This window comes from Festucalex cinctus, chromosome 6, assembly GCF_051991245.1.
Source record: "Festucalex cinctus isolate MCC-2025b chromosome 6, RoL_Fcin_1.0, whole genome shotgun sequence".
NCBI lineage: Eukaryota > Metazoa > Chordata > Actinopteri > Syngnathiformes > Syngnathidae > Festucalex > Festucalex cinctus.
In genome coordinates, this window is record NC_135416.1 from 27,032,665 (window position 1) to 27,052,979 (window position 20,315).

Sequence of the window (20,315 nt, forward strand, 5' to 3'; positions counted from 1 at the left end):
GATCCAGTTGAAAATTGGTCAGAAAAGGCTTAAGATGTTGATCATGCCCCACACCGAATATTGTAACTTTTCGCCAAAGGGCGTGGCCGCTACGGTGACGCAAAGTCTGAAGATTTTTCGTGAAAATAAAAGCTGCATTAACTTGACCGAGATGATCCTATCTTCTCAAAATTTCACACATTTGATGAGAGTCCAGCCCTAAAGACATCTACTGACTTATATTTCATCTAACTGATAGCGCCACCTAGTGGCAATTTTTTTTATTACGAATTTTCTTCTACGTTTTTCTCCAAACACGTTAACTGGACCTACCTCATATTTGCTCAGATGAGGGTTTCGGCCTTCATGATGTCACAACACGAAGTTTGTGAGTTTTCGCGAATTGCTGTGGGTGTGGCTAAGCGCTGTTCGCCAAGAAAACAACGCCAGTTTTGAGGGTCTAAACATGCACAGAAACTCATGAAACTTGGCACACACATCTGGCCTGGTAAAATGAGCAATATTTTATTGTTGATTGTGCTATTTTTACAAAAATGACTCAATAGCGCCCCCTAGAAGTTTTTAACGAAGCAGCCCCGATTGTACGTTTAAGCAAGAACGACGAATATTTTTAGGTGTATGAGGGAGCCCAAGACCTACAAAAAAGTCTCTTGGACCCATATGCTAAAATGAACAGGAAGTGAGCTACGAATTTTTGAATGTCACATTTTTGACAATTTTTGCACATTCACAGGGGGCAGACTTTTGCCCACTTCTCCAACACGTTTCATCCGACTGAGTTAAGACTTGGCCTGGACCATGTCAAGACCTGAGCCAACGACAGGGGGAAAAAATTTGACTTTTCGAAATACTATATGATGAGGGCGGGGCATCAAAATTTGTGTTTCACAATGAAAAAGGATATGCTTGATAACTCCCCGGTACATGCTCCAAAAAATCCCAAACTTGATATGTATGTTTATCGTCAAGGCCTGAAGTTATCTCTGTGACAACATTCAGTTATATATGCAGCGCCACCTAGCCCTTGAGGAATAAAAAAAAAATACCCCACATACGGTATTTTGTACAAAAAATGTACACTCATTCTAAGTGTGATAACGAAGTCATTTCTGAATATTCTTTTAGTTTCCACCACTCAAAATGTTCACTGGCATCAGACTTATCCAAACATATATATATTTTTATTTATTTTTGATAGCCTCTATGGACATTAAAAGCAATATCGTGAATGAAGGATATGCTTAATAACTCCACGGTACATGCTCCAAAAAAAATCCCACACTTGACATGTATGCTTATAATCAAGGCCTGAAGGTATCTCGATGACAACATTCAGTTATAAATACAGCGCCACCTAGCCCTTGAGGCTTATATAAAAAAAAATAAAAATACCCCACATACGGTATTTTGTACAAAAAATGTACACTCATTCTAAGTGTGATAACTAAGTCATTTATGAATATTCTTTTAGTTTCCACCACTCAAATTGTTCACTGGCTTGACACCGATCCAAACGTATGTACGTTTCCATTTTGTTTTATTCATTTTTGATTGCCCCTTTGGACAATAAAAGTAACATTGTGCAATGAGTACAACGAGCGATGATGTGTATATACACTTTTACAAAAAAATACCAATCAGGGCAACTCATTGCCTAAAAATAAAAAAGGACGCTGATTTTTGCAGGTCTTAACAATCACCAAAACCCGTTGAGCTTAACACACACACTGGCAAAAAAATATTCTACATGTAAACGTTTATTATGCCATTTTCAAAGAAATTTTGCTTCCAATATGCCAGTACCCCAATGTGCCAGTACCCCAACATGCAAGTACCACAACGTGCAAGGACCCCAACGTGGCCCGGGCTGCGAGGGCCCTTTATAGCTGCTCGCAGCTCTAGTTATTCTTCTTCTTCTTTATTCTCCGCAAACAATCGCGATTTTGGGTACCTAAATATTCACGAAAACTCACCGAACTTTGCACACTCCTCAGGTCCGGCGAAAAATTTGATATTATGAAGTCGTTATAACAACGCGACTCTATAGCGCCCCCTAGCATAGAAAAATAAAAACCAAGCCCGGCACGTTTGAGCTAGAGCAACGTAAATTGGCAGGCACGTGTAGCACCCCGAGACGCACAAAAAAGTCTATTGGGACCATGTAGCTAAAATGTACAGGAAGTGAGCTATGAATTTTTTAATGTCCAATTTTGGCCTATTTTGGCACATTCACTGTGGTCATGCTTTTTCCCCCTATGCAAACATTTTTCATCCCATTGACTTCAAACTTGGTATTTATCATCTCAAGACCTAAGAGAACAGCTGGGCAAAAAGTCTTGCCTTTTCGAAATACTATATGACGGGGGCGGGGCATCAAATATTGCCTTTAAAATTTCATTTGTCGAGAAAGAGCAAATGCTGAATAACTCCCATGTACAAGCTCCAAAAAATCTCAAACTTCTCAGGCAACGTAATAGTCACGGCCTGAAAACATCTATATGACAAAATTCAGTTATACATATAGCGCCACCTAGTGGTTACAATAAATGTCATACTTTACGTTTTTAGCTACTGTGCTGAGCTCGTTGAAGGGATCCAGTTGAAAATTGGTCAGAAAAGCCTTAAGATGTTGATGATGCCCCACACCGAATATTGTAACTTTTCGCCAAAGGGCGTGGCCGCTACGGTGACGCAAAGTCTGAAGATTTTTCGTGAAAATAAAAGCTGCATTAACTTGACCGAGATGATCCTATCTTCTCAAAATTTCACACATTTGATGAGAGTCCAGCTCTAAAGACATCTACTAACTTACATTTCATCTAACTGATAGCGCCACCTAGTGGCAATTTTTTTTCTTACGAATTTTCTTCTACGTTTTTCTCCAAACACGTTAACTGGACCTCCCTCATATTTGCTCAGATGAGGGTTTCGGCCTTCATGATGTCACAACACGAAGTTTGTGAGTTTTCGCGAATTGCTGTGGGCGTGGCTAAGCGCTGTTCGCCAAGAAAACAACGCCAGTTTTGAGGGTCTAAACATGCACAGAAACTCCTGAAACTTGGCACACACATCTGGCCTGGTAAAATGAGCAATATTTTATTGTTGATTGTGCTATTTTTACAAAAATGACTCAATAGCGCCCCCTCGAAATTTTTAACGAAGCAGCCCCGGTTGTACGTTTAAGCAAGAACGACGAATATTTTCAGGTGTATGAGGGAGCCCAAGACCTACAAAAAAGTCTCTTGCACCCATATGCTAAAATGAACAGGAAGTGAGCTACGAATTTTTGAATGTCCCATTTTTGACGATTTTTGCACATTCACAGGGGGCAGACTTTTGCCCACCTCTCCTACACGTTTCATCCGACTGAGTTAAGACTTGGCCTGGACCATGTCAAGACCTGAGCCAACGACAGGGGGAAAAATTTTGACTTTTCGAAATACTATATGATGAGGGCGGGGCATCAAAATTTGTGTTTCGCAATGAAAAAGGATATGCTTGATAACTCCCCGGTACATGCTCCAAAAAATCCCAAACTTGACATGTATGTTTATCGTCAAGGCCTGAAGTTATCTCTATGACAACATTCAGTTATATATGCAGCGCCACCTAGCCCTTGAGGCATGAAAAAAAAATACCCCACATACGGTATTTTGTACAAAAAATGTAAACTCATTCTAAGTGTGATAACGAAGTCATTTATGAATATTCTTTTAGTTTCCACCACTCAAAATGTTCACTGGCATCAGACTTATCCAAACATATATATATTTTTATTTATTTTTGATAGCCTCTATGGACATTAAAAGCAATATCGTGAATGAAGGATATGCTTAATAACTCCACGGTACATGCTCCAAAAAAAATCCCACACTTGACATGTATGCTTATAATCAAGGCCTGAAGGTATCTCTATGACAACATTCAGTTATAAATACAGCGCCACCTAGCCGTTGAGGCTTATATAAAAAAAATTAAAAAAAATACCCCACATACGGTATTTTGTACAAAAAATGTACACTCATTCTAAGTGTGATAACTAAGTCATTTATGAATATTCTTTTAGTTTCCACCACTCAAATTGTTCACTGGCTTCACACCGATCCAAACGTATGCACGTTTCCATTTTGTTTTATTCATTTTTGATTGCCCCTTTGGACAATAAAAGTAAACATTGTGCAATGAGTACAACGAGCGATGATGTGGAAACACTTTTACAAAAAAATACCAATCAGGGCAACTCATTGCCTAAAAATAAATAAGGACGCTGATTTTTGCAGGTCTTAACAATCACCAAAACCCGTTGAGCTTGACACACACACTGGCAAAAAAATATTCTTCATGTAAACGTTTATTATGCCATTTTCAAAGAAATTTTGCTTCCAATATGCCAGTACCCCAATGTGCCAGTACCCCAACATGCAAGTACCACAACGTGCAAGGACCCCAACGTGGCCCGGGCTGCGAGGGCCCTTTATAGCTGCTCGCAGCTCTAGTTATTATTATTATTATTATTATTCTTCTTCTTCTTCTTTATTCTCCGCAAACGATCGCGATTTTGGGTACCTAAACATTCACGAAAACTCACCGAACTTTGCACACTCCTCAGGCCCGGCGAAAAATTTGATATTATTAAGTCGTCATAACAATGCGACTCGATAGCGCCCCCTAGCGTAGAAAAATAAAAACCAAGCCCGGCACGTTTGAGCTAGAGCAACAAAAATTGGCAGGCACGTGTAGCACCCCGAGACGCACAAAAAAGTCTATTGGGACCATGTAGCTAAAATGTACAGGAAGTGAGCTATGAATTTTTTTATGTCCAATTTTGGCCTATTTTGGCACATTCACTGTGGTCATGCTTTTTCCCCCTTTGCAAACATTTTTCATCCAATTGACTTCAAACTTGGCATTTATCATCTCAAGACCTGAGAGAACAACTGGGCAAAACATCTTGCCTTTTTGAAATACTATATGACGGGGGTGGGGCATCAAATATTGCCTTTAAAATTTCATTTGTCCAGAAAGAGCAAATGCTTAATAACTCCCATGTTCAAGCTCCAAAAAATCTCAAACTTCTCAGGCAACGTAATAGTCACGGCCTGAAAACATCTATATGCTAAAATTCAGTTATACATATAGCGCCACCTAGTGGTTACAATAAATGTCATACTTTACGTTTTTAGCTACTGTGCTGAGCTTGTTGAAGGGATCCATTTGAAAATTGGTCAGAAAAGCCTTAAGATGTTGATCATGCCCCACACCGAATATTGTAACTTTTCGCCAAAGGGCGTGGCCGCTACGGTGACGCAAAGTCTGAAGATTTTTCGTGAAAATAAAAGCTGCATTAACTTGACCGAGATGATCCTATCTTCTCAAAATTTCACACATTTGATGAGAGTCCAGCCCTAAAGACATCTACTGACTTATATTTCATCTAACTGATAGCGCCACCTAGTGGCAATTTTTTTTCTTACGAATTTTCTTCTACGTTTTTCTCCAAACACGTTAACTGGACCTACCTCATATTTGCTCAGATGAGGGTTTCGGCCTTCATGATGTCACAACACGAAGTTTGTGAGTTTTCGCGAATTGCTGTGGGCGTGGCTAAGCACTGTTCGCCAAGAAAACAACGCCAGTTTTGAGGGTCTAAACATGCACAGAAACTCATGAAACTTGGCACACACATCTGGCCTGGTAAAATGAGCAATATTTTATTGTTGATTGTGCTATTTTTACAAAAATGACTCAATAGCGCCCCCTAGAAGTTTTTAACGAAGCAGCCCCGGTTGTACGTTTAAGCAAGAACGACGAATATCTTTAGGTGTATGAGGGAGCCCAAGACCTACAAAAAAGTCTCTTGGACCCATATGCTAAAATGAACAGGAAGTGAGCTACAAATTTTTGAATGTCCCATTTTTGACAATTTTTGCACATTCACAGGGGGCAGACTTTTGCCCACTTCTCCTACACGTTTCATCTGACTGAGTTAAGACTTGACCTGGACCATGTCAAGACCTGAGCCAACGACAGGGGGAAAAATCTTGACCTTTCGAAATACTATATGATGAAGGCGGGGCATCAAAATTTGTGTTTCGCACTGAAAAAGGATATGCTTAATAACTCCCCGGTACATGCTCCAAAAAATCCCAAACTTGACATGTATGTTTATCGTCAAGGCCTGAAGCTATCTCTATGACAACATTCAGTTATATATGCAGCGCCACCTAGCCCTTGAGGCATAAAAAAAAAAAAACCCACATACGGTATTTTGTACAAAAAATGTAAACTCATTCTAAGTGTGATAACTAAGTCATTTATGAATATTCTTTTAGTTTCCACCACTCAAAATGTTCACTGGCATCAGACTTATCCAAACATATATATATTTTTATTTATTTTTGATAGCCTCTGTGGACATTAAAAGCAATATCGTGAATGAAGGATATGCTTAATAACTCCACGGTACATGCTCCAAAAAAAATCCCACACTTGACATGTATGCTTATAATCAAGGCCTGAAGGTATTTCGATGACAACATTCAGTTATAAATACAGCGCCACCTAGCCCTTGAGGCTTATATAAAAAAAAAAACCCACATACGGTATTTTGTACAAAAAAATTTAAACTCATTCTAAGTGTGATGACTAAGTCATTTCTGAATATTCTTTTAGTTTCCACCACTCAAATTGTTCACTGGCTTCACACCGATCCAAACGTATGTACGTTTCCATTTTGTTTTATTCATTTTTGATTGCCCCTTTGGACAATAAAAGTAACATTGTGCAATGAGTACAACGAGCGATGATGTATATATACACTTTTACAAAAAATACCAATCAGGTCAACTCATTGCCTAAAAATAAAAAAGGACGCAGATTTTTGCAGGTCTTAACAATCCCCAAAACCCGTTGAGCTTGACACACACTGGCAAAAAAAATATTCTACATGTAAACGTTTATTATGCCATTTTCAAAGAAATTTTGCTTCCAATATGCCAGTACCCCAACGTGCAAGTACCCCAACGTGCAAGGACTCCAACGTGGCCCGGGCTGCGAGGGCCCTTTATAGCTGCTCGCAGCTCTAGTTATTATTCTTCTTCTTTATTCTCCGCAAACGATCGCGATTTTGGGTACCTAAACATTCACGAAAACTCACCAAACTTTGCACACTCCTCAGGCCCGGCGAAAAATTTGATATTATTAAGTCGTCATAACAATGCGACTCGATAGCGCCCCCTAGCGTAGAAAAATAAAAACCAAGCCCGGCACGTTTGAGCTAGTGCAACAAAAATCGGCAGGCACGTGTAGCACCCCGAGACGCACAAAAAAGTCTATTGGGACCATGTAGCTAAAATGTACAGGAAGTGAGCTATGAATTTTTTAATGTCCAATTTTGGCCGATTTTGGCACATTCACTGTGGTCATGCTTTTTCCCCCTTTGCAAACATTTTTCATCCAATTGACTTCAAACTTGGCATTTATCATCTCAAGACCTGAGAGAACAACTGGGCAAAACATCTTGCCTTTTTGAAATACTATATGACGGGGGCGGGGCATCAAATATTGCCTTTAAAATTTCATTTGTCCAGAAAGAGCAAATGCTTAATAACTCCCATGTTCAAGCTCCAAAAAATCTCAAACTTCTCAGGCAACGTAATAGTCACGGCCTGAAAACATCTATATGATAAAATTCAGTTATACATATAGCGCCACCTAGTGGTTACAATAAATGTCATACTTTACGTTTTTAGCTACTGTGCTGAGCTTGTTGAAGGGATCCATTTGAAAATTGGTCAGAAAAGCCTTAAGATGTTGATCATGCCCCACACCGAATATTGTAACTTTTCGCCAAAGGGCGTGGCCGCTACGGTGACGCAAAGTCTGAAGATTTTTCGTGAAAATAAAAGCTGCATTAACTTGACCGAGATGATCCTATCTTCTCAAAATTTCACACATTTGATGAGAGTCCAGCCCTAAAGACATCTACATCGGTACATCTTGACATGTATGCTTATAATCAAGGCCTGAAGGTATCTCGATGACAACATTCAGTTATAAATACAGCGCCACCTAGCCCTTGAGGCTTATATAAAAAAAAAAAAACACATACGGTATTTTGTACAAAAAAATGTAAACCCATTCTAAGTGTGATGACTAAGTCATTTATGAATATTCTTTTAGTTTCCACCACTCAAATTGTTCACTGGCTTCACACCAATCCAAACGTATGTACGTTTCCATTTTGTTTTATTCATTTTTGATTGCCCCTTTGGACAATAAAAGTAACATTGTGCAATGAGTACAACGAGCGATGATGTATATATACACTTTTACAAAAAATACCAATCAGGGCAACTCATTGCCTAAAAATAAAAAAGGATGCTGATTTTTGCAGGTATTAACAATCACCAAAACCCGTTGAGCTTGACACACACTGGCAAAAAAAATATTCTACATGTAAACGTTTATTATGCCATTTTCAAAGAAATTTTGCTTCCAATATGCCAGTACCCCAACGTGCCAGTACCCCAACGTGCCAGTACCCTAACGTGCAAGTACCCCAACGTGCAAGGACTCCAACGTGGCCCGGGCTGCGAGGGCCCTTTATAGCTGCTCGCAGCTCTAGTTATTAGGGCCCGAGCAGCGGCGGCGGCGGTGCCGCTGCGAGGCCCTATTGTTTTTGTAGGAATTCTTCTTATTATTATTCTTATTATTATTCTTCTCCGCAAACAATCGCATTTTTGAGACACTAAACGTGACCGAAAACTCACCAAACTTTACACGCACATCAGGCCTGGCGAAAAATTTGATATTTTAAAGTCGCCATACATGATAACAGAAAAATGGCTCCTTAGCGCCCCCTACATAGGTTAAACGGATCCCTGTCCCGCTACGATTGTCCGACGGCTATGAAAATTGTGTGGCACCTGTAGCACATCCCAATGAACAAAAACCTCTTTGAAGTGTGTACCCTAAAATAGACAGAAAGTGAGGTATGAGTATTTAAATGTCCAATTTTTGCCAATTTTTGCACATTTACAGGGGTCATACTTTTGCCCGCTTCTCCTACACGGTTAACCCGATTGACTTCAAACTTGGGATGTACCATCTCAACACCTGGGACAACATCATTGTGAAAAATCTAAAGTTTTTGATATACTATATGACGGCGGCGGCGCATCAAATTTAGAGTTTAAAAATTCTTACTTCACGAGGCATTGCCGGTTGTACGTTTAATCTAGAGCTACGAAAATTGGTACACATATGTAACAGGCTATGACCTACAAAAAACTCTTTTTGAACCATATGCTAAACCTAACAGGAAGTCCACCATTTTGATTTATTTTGGAACGTGTTGCCATTTTTTTGGCCATTTCATTGGAGTCTTATTTTAACGAACTCCTCCTACAGTGTTTATCCGATCATCTTCAAACTTGGTGTGATTCATCTTAAGATGTTGAAGATGAAAAGTTATTGAAAGCTTTGTATTTCGTCGCACGCTGTTGTCATGGCATGCACTGTTTGCAAAGGAAAAAAAATATCCTTAAAGAAGCATTGCCAGTTGTACGAAGCAGCTAGAGCTACGGAAATTTGTAGACATATGTAACAGCCCAAGATGTACAAAAAAGTCTCCTGGTGCCCTGTGCTAAACCCAACAGGAAGTCCCCCAGGGGCCGGGCATCACATTTTGAGCTAAAAAAAACTCCTCTTTAACAAAGCATACCCGGCTGTACGTTTCACCTAGAGTTACCAAAATTTGTAGAGGTATATAACAGCCCTCGATTTACAAAAAACTCTTTTTGAACCATATGCTAAACCTAACAGGACGTCCGCCATTTTGATTTACTTTGGAATGTGTTGCCATTTTTTTTGGCCATTTCATAGGGGTCATATTTTAACAAACTCCTCCTACAGAGTTTATCCGATCATCTTCAAACTTGGTGTGATTCATCTTAAGATGTTGAAAATGAAAAGTTATTGAAAGTTTTTTATTTCGTCACATGCTGTTATCGTGGCATGCACTTTTTTCAAAGGAAAGAAATCCTTCTTAATGAAGCATTCCCAGTTGTACGAAGCAGCTAGAGTGACGAAAAATTGTAGACATATGTAACAGCCCAGGATCTACAAAAATGTCTCTTGGTGCCATGTGCTAAACGCAACAGGAAGTCCCCCAGGGGCCGGGCATCACATTTTGAGCTAAAAAACTCCTCTTTAACTAAGCATTCCCGGTTGTACGTTTCACCTAGCGCTATGATAATTTGCAGGCATACATAAGAGCCCACGATGTACAAAAAAGTCTCTTGGAACCATGGGCTAAACCAAACAGGAAGTCCGCCATTTTGATTTATGATGGGATTTGTTGCCATTTTTTGTGGCCTTTTTCAGGGGTCATATTTTAACGAACCCCTCCTACAAAATTTATCCGACTGTCTTCAAACTTGGTATGTTTCATCTTAAGATGTTTAAGATGCAAAGTAATCGAAAGTTTTTTATTTTGTCACACGCTGTTGCCATAGCAATGCATGGGAATTGCACACCATATTTTGCGTTTTGATTAAACACCTAAAGCTATGATAATTTGCAGGCAAACATAAGAGCTCAGGATGTACAAAAAAAGTCTCTTGGAGCAATATGCTAAACCAATCAGGAAGTCCACCATTTTGATTTACGTTGGGATTTGTAGCCATTTTTTGTGGCCTTTTTTAGGGGTCATATTTTAACGAACTCCTCCTACAAAATTTATCCGACTGTCTTTAAACTTGGTGTGCTTCATCTTAAGATGTTTAAGATGCAAAGTTATCGAAAGTTATTTATTTTGTCGCACGCCGTTGTCATGGCGATGCATTGTTTGCCAAGTAAAATGTTACTTTTTTTTTTTGGTCTAAACATGTGCAAAAACTCATGAAACTTTACACACACATCAGGCTTGTCATCAGCATGAATATTTTAGAGATTTCTTATTCAATTTGCAATAAATGGTTCAATAGCGCCCTCTAGACATTTTTATGAAGCTTTTGCAAATGTTTTGTGTTTTATGATTCAGCTAGATTTGTAAAAATTGGGATACCTATCAGCCTAAGACTTACAAAAAGGTTTCTAAAGCCATATGCTGAATCAAAAAGGAAGTCTGCCATTTTGATTTACTTTGGTATTTGTAGCCATTTTTTGGGGCCTTTTATAGGGGTCATATTTTCAACAGAACTTATCAGATCGTCTTCATTCTTTGGCGTGTTTCATCTTAAGATATTTAAGATGAAAAGTTATTGAATTTTTTTATTTTGTCACACGCCTTTGCTGTAGCCATGCATTGTTTGTGAAGAAAAATGCTTTTTTGAGAGTCTAAATATGGGTGAAAACTCACAAAACTTTGCACACGCACCAGACCTGTCTAGAACATGAATATTTTATTTAGAGATTTGTTGTGCTATTTGTAATAAATGGCTCAATAGCGCCCTCTAGACATTTTTATGAAGTCTTTCCGATTATATGATTCAGCTAGATGTGTGAATATTGGCAGGCATGCCGAATATATTCAAAAAGTATTCTATATAGCCATGTGCCAATCCATTTTGATTTTATTTTGTTAATTGTGCATCGTTTTTGGCCTTTCCATGAAACTTTAAAAACACAAAGCATGGCAAAAACGTTTACAATTTAGATGGTTTCCTATTTGACAGTACCCCAACATGCCAGTACCCCGACGTGCAAATACCCCAACGTGGCCCGGGTTGCGAGGGCCCTTTATAGCTGCTCGCAGCTCTAGTTCTTATTATTATTCTTCTCCGCAAACAATCGCATTTTTGAGACGCTAAACGTGAACGAAAACTTACCAAACTTTACACGCACATCAGGCCTGGCGAAAAATTTGATATTTTAAAGTCGCCATACATGATAACAGAAAAATGGCTCCATAGCGCCACCTACATAGGTTAAACGGATCCCTGTCCCGCTACGATTGTCCTATGGCGACGAAAATTGTGTGGCACCCGTAGCACATCCAGATGAACAAAAACCTCTTTGATATGTGTACCCTAAAATAGACAGGAAGTGAGGTATGAGTATTTAAATGTCCAATTTTTGCCAATTTTTGCACATTTACAGGGGTCATACTTTTGCCCGCCTCTCCTACACGGTTAACCCGATTGACTTCAAACTTGGGATGTACCATCTCAACACCTGGGACAACATCATTGTAAAAAATCTAAAGTTTTTGATATACTATATGACGGCGGCGGCGCATCAAATTTAGAGTTTAAAAATTCTTACTTCACGAAGCATTGCCGGATGTACGTTTAATCTAGAGCTACGAAAATTGGTACAAATATGTAACAGGCTATGACCTACAAAAAACTCTTTTTGAACCATGTGCTAAACCAAACAGGAAGTCCACCATTTTGATTTATTTTGGAACGTGTTGCCATTTTTTTGGCCATTTCATTGGGGTCTTATTTTAACGAACTCCTCCTACAGTGTTTATCCGATCATCTTCAAACTTGGTGTGATTCATCTTAAGATGTTGAAGATGAAAAGTTATTGAAAGCTTTGTATTTCGTCGCACGCTGTTGTCATGGCATGCACTGTTTGCAAAGGAAAAAAAATATCCTTAAAGAAGCATTCCCATTTGTACGAAGCAGCTAGAGCTACGAAAATTTGTAGACATATGTAACAGCCCAAGATGTACAAAAAAGTCTCTTGGTGCCCTGTGCTAAACCCAACAGGAAGTCCCCCAGGGGCCGGGAATCACATTTTGAGCTAAAAAAATCCTCTTTAACAAAGCATACCCGGCTGTACGTTTCACCTAGAGTTACCAAAATTTGTAGAGGTATATAACAGCACTCGAGGTACAAAAAACTCTTTTTGAACCATATGCTAAGGACGTCCGCCATTTTGATTTACTTTGGAATGTGTTGCCATTTTTTTTGGCCATTTCATAGGGGTCATATTTTAACAAACTCCTCCTACAGAGTTTATCCGATCATAAAGTTATTGAAAGTTTTTTATTTCGTCACACGCTGTTGTCGTGGCATGCACTTTTTGCAAAGGAAAAAAATCCTTCTTAATGAAGCATTCCCAGTTGTACGAAACAGCTAGAGCGACGAAAAATTGTAGACATATGTAACAGCCCAGGATGTACAAAAAAGTCTCTTGGTGCCATGTGCTAAACCCAACAGGAAGTCCCCCAGGGGCCGGGCATCACATTTTGAGCTAAAAAACTTCTCTTTAACGAAGCATTCCCGGTTGTACGTTTCACCTAGCGCTATGATAATTTGCAGGCATACATAAGAGCCCTCGATGTACAAAAAAAAGTCTCTTGGAACCATGTGCTAAACCAAACAGGAAGTCCGCCATTTTGATTTATGATGGGATTTGTTGCCATTTTTTGTGGCCTTTTTCAGGGGTCATATTTTAACGAACCCCTCCTACATAACTTATCCGACTGTCTTCAAACTTGGTGTGTTTCATCTTAAGATGTTTAAGATGCAAAGTAATCGAAAGTTTTTTATTCTGTCACACGCTGTTGCCATAGTAATGCATTGTTTGCCAAGTGCTGCTTTTTTAATTTATTTATATATTTATTTATATATTTATTTATATATTTATATGTGTGAAAACTCATGAAACTTTGCAAACACATCAGACTTGTCATGAACATGAATTTTTAGAGATTTATTGTGCAATTTGCAATAAATAGCGCCCTCTAGACATTTTTATGAAGCATTTCCGATTGTATGATTATGCTAGACCTACAAAAAAGTATTATGTAGCCATTTGCCAAACCAAAGAGGAAGCCCGCTATTTTGATTTTATTTTGGGAATTATACATCATTTTTGGCCTTTTTCATTAAACTTTGCACAGACAAGGCATGGAAAAAAATAATATTTTAAAATGTCCTTGTTCCATGTAACAGTACCCCAACGTGCCAGTACCCTGACGTGCAAGTAACCCAACGTTGTGCTCAATAGCGTCCTCTATGCATTTTTATGGAGCATTTCCAATTGTATGATTCAAGCGATACACAACTAAAGATGACTTGACCTAGATTTGTGAAAACTGGGAGGCATACCCATTAGCTTCGCATTTTTGAGACACTAAACGTGAACGTAAACTCACCAAATTTTACACACACATCAGGCCTGGCGAAAAATTTGATATTTTAAAGTCGCCATAGATGATAACAGAAAAATGGCTCTGGAGCGCCACCTACATAGGTTAAACGGATCCCTGTCCCGCTATGATTGTCCTACGGCTATGAAAATTGTGTGGCACCTGTAGCACATCCAGATGAACAGAAACCTCTTTGATATGTGTACCCTAAAATAGACAGGAAGTGAGATATGAGTATTTAAATGTCCAATTTTGGCCCATTTTTGCACATTTACAGGGGTCATACTTTTGCCCGCTTCTCCTACACGGTTAACCCGATTGACTTCAAACTTGGGATGTACCATCTCAACACCTGGGATAACCTCATGGTAAAAAATCTAAAGTTTTTGACATACTATATGACGGCGGCGGGGCATCAAATTTTGAGTTTAATAATTCTTACTGAACGAAGCATTGCCGGTTGTACGTTTAATCTAGAGCTACGGAAATTGGTACACATATGTAACAGACTATGACCTACAAAAAACTCTTTTTGAACCATGTGCTAAACCTAACAGGAAGTCCACCATTTTGATTTACTTTGGAATGTGTTGCCATTTTTTTTGGCCATTTCATAGGGGTCTTATTTTAACGAACTCCTCCTACAGTGTTTATTCGATCATCTTCAAACTTGGTGTGATTCATCTAAAGATGTTGAAGATGAAAAGTTATTGAAAGCTTTTTATTTCGTCGCACGCTGTTGTCGTGGCATGCACTGTTTGCAAAGGAAAAAAAAATCTTCTTAAAGAAGCATTCCCAGTTGTACGAAGCAGCTAGAGCGACGAAAATTTGTAGACATATGTAACAGCCCAAGATGTACAAAAATGTCTCTTGGTGACCTGTGCTAAACCCAACAGGAAGTCCCCCAGGGGCCGGGCATCACATTTTGAGCTAAAAAACTCCTCTTTAACAAAGCATGCCCGGCTGTACGTTTCACCTAGACTTACCAAAATTTGAAGAGGTATGTAACAGCCCTGGAGGTACAAAAAACTCTTTTTGAACCATATGCTAAACCTAACAGGACGTCTGCCATTTTGATTTACTTTGGAATGTGTTGCCATTTTTTTTGGCCATTTCATAGGGGTCTTATTTTAACGAACTCCTCCTACAGTGTTTATTCGATCATCTTCAAACTTGGTGTGATTCATCTAAAGATGTTGAAGATGAAAAGTTATTGAAAGCTTTTTATTTCGTCGCACGCTGTTGTCGTGGCATGCACTTTTTGCAAAGGAAAAAAATCCTTCTTAATGAAGCATTCCCAGTTGGACGAAGCAGCTCGAGCTACGAAAATTTGGAGACAAATGTAACAGCCCACGATGTACAAAAAAGTCTCTTGGTGCCATGTGCTAAACCCAACAGGAAGTCCCGCAGGGGCCTGGCATCACATTTTGAGCTAAAAAAAACCTCCTCTTTAACGAAGCATTCCCGGTTGTACGTTTCACCTAGCGCTATGATAATTTGGAGGCATACATAAGAGCCCACGATGTACAAAAAAGTCTCTTGGAACCATCTGCTAAACCAAACAGGAAGTCCGCCATTTTGATTTACGTCGGCATTTGTAGCCATTTTTTGTGGCCTTTCTTAGGGGTCATATTTTCACGAACTCCTCGTACAAAATTCATCCGACCGTCTTCAAACTTGGTGTGTTTCATCTTAAGATGTTTAAGATGCAAAGTTATCGAAAGTTTTTTATTTTGTCACATGCTGTTGCCATTGCGATGCATTGTTTGCCAAGTAAAGTGCTGCTTATTTTTTTTGGTCTATACATGTGTAACAACTATGGCCGATGGCCCAATCCACCCTCTAATTTTTTTTTTTTAAAGTTTGCTTCTCCTAAAGCAAATTCTCTGCAGTCGCATAAATATTCCACTGCCCAGACAGGATTCAGGCTTGGTTAACTCTGCAGGTGGCCATCCAACCACCAACAAGGCTCTTTTGAAGCCGCTGACCAGGTGACAAAGGAATTTATGCGTCTGCCGAAGGAGTGTATTCAATTCGTCTTCTCGGAGCCCGAACAAATGGCTCCAATGATTTGGAATGCACAAATGACCGATCAAAGGAATGTTCATGACTTCTTATCAATCACAAAGGGTATTCTGGCGCCTCGCCCTTCCTGGAACGTCTAGATGGAGCAACAGCACCGCCAAGTGGTGAAACTTGGAACTATCCTTAGTGACAATTCACATAAGTAACCGCATTTTACACATTTATACCATGATAATTCTTGACAGACAACTGAACTACGAATGATTCATGTTATATCTTTGTGTGTATGAACATCCTATTTCATTTGTACTCCATAAAGAATGAAAGATAATCAATATCTCTCAGTTCAGTCAGATTAGACAAGTAGAAGTTACCTCACAAGTTAGTTTATGATGCATTAATTACGATGTGTGTTAAACGGGTTGTGTGGGAAAACTGATTTGCCAGACTGACCAAATTTAATGCCAAATTATTAATCTCTTTAATAATTTTCCTCTTAAAGTCTGCCCGAGCGAACAGAAGGGTGTGCCATCACCTGCTGAAGCCCCACCCAGAGACTTTAAAAGGACGAGCAGAACTCTGCTCTCCCTCTTGCTTCTCCTCCTGCTCTCCCGCCTCCTCCAAAAAACTCTCGTGCACGACCTTTTTGTTCCACCATCGGTGCTTGCCCGCCCGACTCCGCGGCCCCCGGCGTACACTTGCAACGTATCGCCGGGCTCAAGGTTGTGCACCTAAGCCGCGCACCACACGTGCTATTCGGTGGCGCTCCGCCGCAGTGCCAACGCACCTCCAACGACCGGCCTTCCCCGTACGCAGGCGCGTACTGACCGAGCTGCAACACCTGAACTCGGACAGAATTACCAAAATTTGAAGACCTATGTAACAGCCCTCAAGGTACAAAAAACTCTTTTTGAACCATGTGCTAAACCTAACAGAAAGTCCACCATTTTGATTTACTTTGGAACGTGTTGCCATTTTTTTTACCATTTCATAGGGGTCTTATTTTAACGAACTCCTCCTACAGAGTTTATCCCATCATCTTCAAACTTGGTGGGATTCATCTTAAGATGTTGAAGATGAAAAGTTATTGAAAGCTTTTTATTTCGTCGCACGCTGTTGCCGTGGCATGCACTTGTCTGCAAAGGAAAAAAATTCTTCTTAATGAAGCATTCCCAGTTGTACGAAGCAGCTAGAGCTACGAAAATTTGTAGACATATGTAACATCCCACAATGTACAAAAAAGTCTCTTGGTGCTATGTGCTAAACCCAACAGGAAGTCCCCCAGGGGCCGGGCATCACATTTTGAGCTAAAAAACTCCTCTTTAACGAAGCATTCCCGCTTGTACGTTTTACCTAGAGTTACCAAAATTTGAAGACATATGTAACAGGCCTCGAGGTACAAAAAACTCTTTTTGAACCATATGCTAACCCCAGCAGGAAGTCCGCCATTTTGATTTACTTTGGAACGTGTTGCCATTTTTTTGGCCATTTCATAGGGGTCTCATTTTAACGAACTCCTCCTACAGAGTTTATCCGATCATCTTCAAACTTGGTGTGATTCATCTTAAGATGTTGACGATGAAAATTCATTGAAATCTTTTTATTTCGTCGCACGCTGTTGTCGTGGCATGCACTTGTTTTCCAAAGGAAAAAAAAGTCCTTCTTAATGAAGCATTCCCAGTTGTACAAAGCAGCTAGAGCTACGAAAATTTGGAGACATATGTAACAGCCCACGATGTACAAAAAAGTCTCTTGGTGCCATGTACTAAACCCAACAGAACAATAACCCCAGGGGCCGGGCATCACATTTTGAGCTAAAAAACTCCTCTTTAACAAAGCATTCCCGGTTGTACGTTTCACGTAGTGCTATGATATTTTGGAGGCATACATAAGAGCCCACGATGTACAAAAAAAGTCTCTTGGAACCATATGCTAAACCAAACAGGAAGTCCGCCATTTTGATTTATGTTGGGATTTGTTGCCATTTTTTGTGGCCTTTTTGAGGGGTCATATTTTAACGAACTCCTACAAAATTTATCCGAATGTCTTCAAACTTGGTGTGTTTCATCTTAAGATGTTTAAGATAGAAAGTTATCGAAAGTGTTTTATTTTGTCGCACGCCGTTGCCATAGCGGTGCATTGTTTGCCAAGTAAAATGCTTTTTTTTTTTTTTTTGTCTAAACGTGCGAAAACTCATGAAACTTTGCACACACATCAAACTTGCCATAAAAATGAATATTTTAGAGAGTTTTTCTGCAATTTTCAATAAATGGCTCAATAGCACCATCTACACATTTTTATGAAGCTTTTGGAAATGTATGATTCAGCTAGATGTGAATAAATTTGGATACCTATCAGCCTAAGACTTACAAAAAAAGTTTTTAAAGCCATATGCTAAACCAAACAGGAAGTCTGCCATTTTGATTAACTTTGGTATTTGTAGCCATTTTTGGGGCCTTTTATAGGCATCATATATTCTTTGGCGCGTTTCATCTTAAGATATTTAAGATGAAAAGTTATTGATTTTTTTTATTTTGTCCCACGCCTTTGCTGTAGCGATGCATTGTTTGCAAAGAAAAATGCTTTTTATATGATTTAGCTGGATGTGTGAATATTGGGAGGCATACCTTTCAGCCTAATACCTACACAAAGTATTCCATAGCAATGTGAACAAACACAAAAAGCATGGCAAAAACATTTACAATTTAGACGGTTTCTTATGAAACAGTACCCTAACGTGCCAGTACCCCGACGTGCAAATACCCCAACGTGGCACGGGTTGCGAGGGCCCTTTATAGCTTCTTCTTTTTCTTTGTTATTATTCTTTTCCGCAAAAATCACATTTTTGAGACACCTGGAACAACATCATGGTAAAAATATCAAAATTTTTTGACGTACTATATGACGGGGGTGAGGCATCAAATTTAGAGTTTCAAAACTCTTACTAAACGTAGTATTGCCGGTTGTACGTTTAACCTAGAGCTACGAAAATTGGTACACATATGTAACAGACTATGATCTACAAAAAAGTCTGTTGGTGCCATCTGCTAATCCCAACAGGAAGTCCGCCAGAGGCGGGGCATCAAATTTTGCATTTCAAAATTCTTACTTAAAGAAGCATTCCCGGCTGTACGTTTCACCTAGAGTTACCAAAACTGGAAGACATATGTAACAGCCTTCAAGGTACAAAAAACTCTTTTTGAACCATATGTTAACCTAAAAGAAAGTCCACCATTTTGATTTACTTTGGAACGTGTTGCCATTTTTTTTGGCCATTTCATAGGGGTCTTATTTTAACGAACTTCTCCTACAGAGTTTATCCCATCATCTTCAAACTTGGTGTGATTCATCTTAAGATGTTGAAGATGAAAAGTTATTGAAAGCTTTTTATTTCGTCGCACGCTGTTGCCGTGGCATGCACTTGTTTGCAAAGGAAAAAAAAAACTTCTTAATGAAGAATTCCCAGTTGTACGAAGCAGCTAGAGCTACGAAAATTTGTAGACATATGTAACAGCCCACAATGTACAAAAAAGTCTCTTGGTGCCATGTGCTAAACCCAACAGGAAGTCCCCCAGGGGCCGGGCATCACATTTTGACCTAAAAAAAACCCTCTTCTTTAACGAAGCATTCCCGGTTGTACGTTTTACCTAGAGTTACCAAAATTTGAAGACATATGTAACAGCCTTCGAGGTACAAAACACTCTTTTTGAAACATATGCTAACCCCAACAGGAAGTCCGCCATTTTGATTTACTTTAGAACGTGTTGCCATTTTTTTGGCCATTTCATAGGGGTCTTATTTTAATGAACTCCTCCTACAGAGTTTATCCGATAATCTTCAAACTTGGTGTGATTCATCTTAAGATGTTGACGATGAAAAGTTATTGAAAGCTTTTTATTTTGTCACACCCTGTTGTCGTAGCATGCACTTGTTTTGCAAAGGAAATAAATCCTTCTTAATGAAGCATTCCCAGTTGTACGAGCTTCGGAAATTTGGAGACATATCGAACAGCCCACGATGTACAAAAAAAGTCTTTTTTTTTTTTTTAGAGCTAAAAAAAAAAAGTCTCCTGGTGCCATGTGCTTAACGTAACAGGAAGTTCCCCAGGGGCTGGGCATTACATTTTGTGCTAAAAAAAACGAACTCCTCTTTAACTCTTTGACTGCCAGCCATTTTCGGAAAA

The 20,315-nt window shown here is 39.3% G+C and overlaps 1 protein-coding gene across 3 annotated transcripts in view; it reads right to left on the bottom strand.

The window, feature by feature from the left end:
* The window catches only part of LOC144020088 (axin-2-like), a 371,050-nt gene that overhangs the window by 327,605 nt on the left and 23,130 nt on the right, over positions 1-20,315 (bottom strand). The gene's annotated exons all lie outside the window — the stretch shown is intronic.